The sequence below is a fragment of the Carica papaya genome, chromosome 1 (assembly GCF_054855325.1).
Source record: "Carica papaya isolate Zhongbai chromosome 1, ASM5485532v1, whole genome shotgun sequence".
Classification (NCBI taxonomy): Eukaryota; Viridiplantae; Streptophyta; class Magnoliopsida; order Brassicales; family Caricaceae; genus Carica; species Carica papaya.
Genome location: NC_142309.1, coordinates 18619055 through 18624259, shown reverse-complemented (window position 1 = coordinate 18624259; position 5205 = coordinate 18619055). Strand labels below are relative to the sequence as shown.

At 29.7% G+C, this 5205-nt stretch overlaps 2 pseudogenes; both read left to right on the top strand.

The window, feature by feature from the left end:
* Window positions 1-418: 418 nt before the first annotated feature.
* LOC148270403 (agamous-like MADS-box protein AGL62 pseudogene) lies at window positions 419-944 on the top strand (annotated as a pseudogene).
* Window positions 945-4186: 3242 nt separating this feature from the next.
* Window positions 4187-4752, top strand: LOC110817213 (agamous-like MADS-box protein AGL62 pseudogene; annotated as a pseudogene).
* Window positions 4753-5205: the final 453 nt, after the last annotated feature.

Below are 5205 nucleotides of genomic sequence, written 5' to 3'. Positions count from 1 at the left end.
AGTAGCTCTCTTACCTTCTCAATCCCAAATTAATATCGAGAATATATATACATATATATAACATAAAAAATGTAAAATTTTCAAGAAGGTTCAATTTTCATATATATCCATCTAGCTATGTATCTATAAATGTTAAAACAATGATGATTTATCAAATTGTATAAAAGTACAGCTAAAATTTAACTTTAATTGTCTAGATTTTTCCTACCGTATATTTCAATAAAGAGAAGATTCTCAAGCAACCCTAAATTATTAATATAGAAAAATATGTACAGGATGTCTACCTAAAATTTATTAATCACAACCTTGATTTAAATCTCCTATAAATATCACTCATTTCCCCCCCTTTCAATACAATTATTTCTCTCCATTAATCTCTTTTTTAATTTCTCTCTGCATATACTCAATACTTGTAAGTATGGCGAGAAAGAGTAAGGGACGACAAAAGGTTGAGATGGTGAAGATGAATAATGAAAGTAATCTCCAAGTCACTTTCTCCAAACGCCGAGCCGGACTTTTTAAGAAGGCAAGTGAATTGAGCACTCTATGTGGGGCTGAGATTGCTATTATCGTCTTCTCACTTGGTCGAAAGGTCTTTTCTTTTGGTCATCCTTGTGTCGGGACTGTGTTGGAACGTTTTGTTAGTGGTAGTCCACCACAAGCTACTTCTGGAACCATGAAACTCATTGAGGCTCATCGGAACGCTAGCGTCCATAAGCTCAACATGCAGCTCACTCAGGTTATTTTAATTTCTTTCCTTTCTAATAAAACATTTTCAATATAAATAATATATATTAATTCTACTACATGTACAGGTTCTGAACCAACTCGAAATCGAGAAGAAGCGAGGCGAGGAGCTTAACCATATGAAAAAGACAAATGAGAATCAATGTTGGTGGATGGCTCCCAAGGAAGATATGAGCTTAACACACTTCAACAATTGAAGGCCTCTCTCGATGAGATGAAGAAGAATGTGGCTAAGCATGCTGAGAAGATTGTGATTCGTACCCCAAATAATCATCATCCTCATCCTCATCTTCCTCATCTTCATCCTCATCATCATCATCCTAACCATCCATTTTTCTAGGAAGTTCTTCCTGTGGAACATGTCTTCCTTTTGATACAAAGCCTGCTGGATTCAGTTCTAACATTGTTCCATTAAACAATCCAAACATGATGCCTCCAAAATATCATTGATTTGGCCAAGGATTCTTCTAAGTGAACTTTTTTTATTTATGTAAAACAAATTTTTAATTTTTCCAACACAGTAAATGCCTCAGGATTAGTCTTTAGATTATATTTGGTTTTAGGATTTTAGCTTCTAATATGAGTAAGGTTTTGTTCTAGAAAATAAGAGGCATCTTATTTTATATTATTTGTTCAAGTATTTTATAATCGTTCAATGATATTGCATCTAGTTCTTAATATAAAATTTCTTCGTTCAAACCCTTTGCGCTTGATTATATATATATATATATCTCTCTCTCAAAGATTCTACTACGCTATTTCTTTTTATCTTCTGTTGTGACACTATTAACTGCTACCTATATAATGCATTATGAAAATACGGATACAAGTGCTCGTTATCTTAAAATATATATGCGTACTTAATAAATTTACTATGCAACGTGTTATATTTTATATCAAAAATATGATATTTCAATATATTATAAATAATCGAGTGTTGTTAATATAATATCTCATATTGAAAAAATTAATTGAAAACATTACAACAATGTTCTATATTTACAAAATTTTTATAAAATATATTGTGCTTTTTCATCAGCATAACTGCTACTTATGACAGACACTGGTGAGGAACCCCAATCTCTTTTGGGTTTGAGTTTTTTCCAAAAAAAAAAACTACCCTCGAAGACAGATTCCTTCAAAAAAATATGAATTCCAATTGAGAATAATCAATTAAAAACATGAGTACCTAAATCCTTTTATTTTGTTGTAAATTTATTGGGAAGAATGACGAGATTAATGAAAAAGCAAATATAAAAATTTAGTTAGATAGTCCTAAAATTTTGACTAAAATATCTCTCATGGAAACATATTTAAGTCCCTATGGATTCAAATAGAGTATAAATAATTTTGAATCAATGTAGAGAAGATTAGAGAAGATGAGCAATCATCGAAAGCGTCAAGAAAGATGATGTACTATGAAAGACAACTCACCATGTTGAAGAATTGAGCCAAATCGGAATAGTTCTATAGAGAAGCTTCATCAAAACCTATTAAATCTAAGGTTGTAAATATGAAAATTCGTTTTTAAAATAATTAGTAGGGTGGTAATTGTATGATATTCTGTACTTTGGGATTTTCTTCTTTAAATTTTAATTTCTTTTATATATAACTTATTAAACTTCATGGTGATTTTGCAATATTCGCTATAATTTTATTACCAAGCTTGTAATTTTTTGTTGACTAATTTATTATTCATGTATGGAGAAACATGAAAAGTATTTTCATTATCTTCCTAAATTTTATATTTATATATATATATATTAGAAAATAGGTTTGTAATTATATAATACTGTGTATTGGGATGTGTAATTCAAATTTTATTCATCCTTGCACAGATGCTGACACTATTTTTATTATCTTGTCAAATTTGATAAGCAAGAAAATGTGGCTGCTAATAACTATTTCTAAGAAGATTAATCTCATTTCATTCTACAACCAAGGATGATTTGGAAGTGGTAAATTCGCATAACTTATAGGTAAATATTATATCAATCTTCAAGATTTTTTTACTACATATTTCAATGAGGTGATTGTAAAGCATTCCAAACAAGTAAGTTTTTAAAGCCGATAAATTTACATAGAAAATTCGTCTAAATGAAATTATATATTGAACAATATAAAATAATAATGCCCAACTTGGTGACTCGGAACGAGTAAGTCATCAAAATCGAAAAAAAATTATATAGAAAATTAATCTAAATCAAGTTGTGTTGGATAGTGAAAAATGATAATGTCCAACTTGATGATTCCAAACAAGTAAGTTATTAAAGCCAATAAATTTGTATAGTGAATTAATATAAATTAAATTGTGTATTGGATAGTTGAAAATGATAATGTTAAACTTAGTGACTCCAAATGAGTAAGTAATTAAAGTTAAGAAATTTATATTAAAAATTCACCTAACTCAAGCAATATGTTGGATAGTGCAAAATGATAAAGTCAATCTGGTAACACCAAATGAGTAAGTAATTAAATCCACGAAATTTTTATAGAAAATCTACCTAACTTACAATATAGGTTGAATAGTGCAAAATGATAATGCACAGCTTGATGATTCCAAATGAGTACGTAATTAAAGTTAAAAATTTTATACAGAAAATCCACCTAACTCAAGCTATATTGTGGATGGTGTATAATGATAATGCTCAATCTAGTGACTCCAAATGAGCAAGTAATTAAAGCTAAGAAATTTATACAAAAAATCCAAATAGGTCAAGTTATAGATAGTGCAAAATAATAATGTCTAACCTGATGACTCCAAATGAGTAAGTAATTAAAGGCATAAATTTATATAGAAAATTCATCTAAATCAGATTATATGTTTGATAGTGAAAAATGATAATGCTTAGCCTGGTAACTCCAAATGAGGATGTAATTAAAGGTAAGAAATTTATATAAAAAATCTCTCTTAATCAAGTTAAATATTGAATAGTGCAAAATAATAATGTCCAGCCTGATAATTACCAATAAATAAGTAATTAAAGTTAAGAAATTTATAAATCAGTTTATATATTGGATGGTGCAAAATGATAATATGCAATATGCTCCAAATGAATAAATAATTAAAGTTAAAAAATTTATATAGAAAATTAATCTAAATCGAGTTATGTATTCGATAGTGCAAAATGATAATCTCTAACCTGTTGACTCCAAATGAGTAAGTAATTAAAGCTAATACATTTATAAATCAAGTTATATGTTGGATAGTACAAAATGATATTTTCCAATCTGATGAATCCAAATGAGTAAGTAATTAAAGATTAAAAAATTTATATAGAAAATCCATTTAAATGAAGTTTGATGTTGCATAGCACAAAATAATAATGTCAGTCCGACGACTCTTATAAACACTACACATTTTCTATCAGTTCCTAGTAAATTATAAACCAACTTTTTTATCTTTTCTTCACATCGTCTTTTTCTTTCACTTTTAGCAATGGATAGGAAGGGCAAGGGTCGTCAAAAGATTGAGATGGTGAAGATGAGTAACGAAACCAACCTCCAAGTAACTTTCTCAAAACGAAGAGCTGGTCTTTTTAAGAAAGCTAGTGAATTGTCCACTCTTTGTGACGTTGATATTGCGATGATTGTTTTTTCCCCAGGTAAGAAGGCTTTTTCATTTGGTCATCCTTGTTTTGAAAAAGTGATTGAATATTTCATTTGTGGTAATCCTCCACGAGATACTTCAGGAGCCATGACGCTCATTGAGGCTCACCGCAACTCAAGGATACATGAGCTCAATATGATCCTCACACAGGTTTGAGTAGACTATATTTAGATTTTAAAACTTAATATACTTATTTGATCTTATTTTTCTTGGATTAAAACTTATACTGACTTGTACTTATTATTTGAAAAATATAAAAATAGGTTATCAATCAATTGGAAATCGAGAAAAATCGCAATGCGGAGCTTAAGGAAATACAAAAAAAAAATGTGAGAGTAAGTGTTGGTGGATGGGTCCGAAAAAGGAAAGGAGTTTCTCACAACTTGAGCATTTAAAGACATCTCTTAAGGAATTGAAGAAGAAAGTTACTGAAGAAGCTGAGACGATTATATGTAGGCTTTGGGTTACCTATTAATTATACTTATAATTTGGAAGTCATTATGAAATGATTTGAGCTCCAAAAATATCATTTGAGAAAAAATTCTTTTTCGAGTCAGTAATAAACCAGCAATTTGCATGCAGTTTTTCATGCATGCATGGCTTGATTTTGATTTAATTTGAACTTTAAACATGTTCTATTACATGTAAGCTATCTCTAGAGCATTTTGTTTAATTAAACTGATAAATAAAGCTCTAGAAAATTACTAACAAAAGTGCCAGTTTGATAACGTGTTGTGCTCACAGGTCACCAGAAAACTCGATAGATTTTCACAATTTTCGGCACCGGTCAGCCACAAATCACCCTTCTCTTGGTGGTAGGCCCTTCGTCGGAGATCTTTGCCTCTCGT